Raw genomic sequence first — 1,250 nt, 5'->3', positions numbered from 1 at the left:
TGTGTGTGTGTGTGTGTGTGTGTGTGTGTGTGTGTTAATGTGTGGGAGTGTGTATCTGTAAGGACATTGAAGGGAAGGAAAACAGAAAAAGAGACATGCGACTCAGAGAGTATGTATGAAAAGAGATTAGAGACGGGCAGCAAGGTTGACAGGTATAGAAGGCAGCAAGGCTGACAAGTGTTTATTACATTATTACTTCCTATCAAAACCTCTTTATTTCGCTAATCCGGGCAAAGAAAAAGAAACCCAGCGTTGCTGATATTTCTTCTCTGACTCTCAGCGAGAAGTCTCAGCCAAATGCTACGATTTTTATCAGTTAAGCTCTCTCATGGGACAAACTTTTCTAATCGTCCCCAATCTAAAAAAGATGTAAAGACCCTGGAAATTAAGCTCTACAAATGGAATGAATTATGTTATTAATTTCTTTCGTTTTCCATACAGTTTTTACAGATACAGAAATAAACACACTGTGTCGTAAAAAAGGTTGGGTTTTTTTTAAAGCAATACAGCATCACATCCAACATATCACACATTTCCCCCCATTTAAAGCGGGGTTTCCTTTCATCACAGTTCGGAAATATTTCTGAAAACATTCTTCTATTCTTTTATTTGGACTCAGCTAGCCCATTTTCACGAATGCAAAGAACGCCCAGAATACTAAAATGTCACCTGGATTAAATCATTCGAACAAGGCTTAAGCATAACTTTAATTTTCGTCAGGCTTGAAGGATGACGCACACTCTAGCGGGAAATAGCATTCCAAGATTAATCCCAACCATTTAAACGCCGCGCGTTTAAAAGTGATCAAAAATCATTCTCTTTCTCGCCTTATGCGTCTCGAATGTCAGTCCTTCCTACATGCAAACCCTATATCAAGCCAGTAAAGCCTTTGATCACGAAGGCAGATGCTGAGATAATTCGCCTCCACAGACCACCCACACAACTCTATACTCGCACTCATCCAGATGCCAATTCCTTTTTAACACGCACTGGCCTCACTTGCTGCTTGCGTCATAGGTCCGGCACGTAGATCATTGATGCTTAATTGTGATTCGAGTGCCCCCATCGACAATATTTAGCACATAAAAGAGGCGACAAGGGTCGACCATGACTGGATGAGACACGTAGCATCTTAGCAGACTAGATTTGAATAAAAGTACTAATCGAACAACAACAACAACAACATAATGATAACAATAATGATGATGATAATAATAATAATGATAATAATAATATAAAAAATAATAATA

Source organism: Aplysia californica, unplaced genomic scaffold, assembly GCF_000002075.1.
Source record: "Aplysia californica isolate F4 #8 unplaced genomic scaffold, AplCal3.0 scaffold00407, whole genome shotgun sequence".
NCBI classification, from domain to species: Eukaryota; Metazoa; Mollusca; class Gastropoda; order Aplysiida; family Aplysiidae; genus Aplysia; species Aplysia californica.
Note: the sequence above shows the minus strand (reverse complement) of the source record.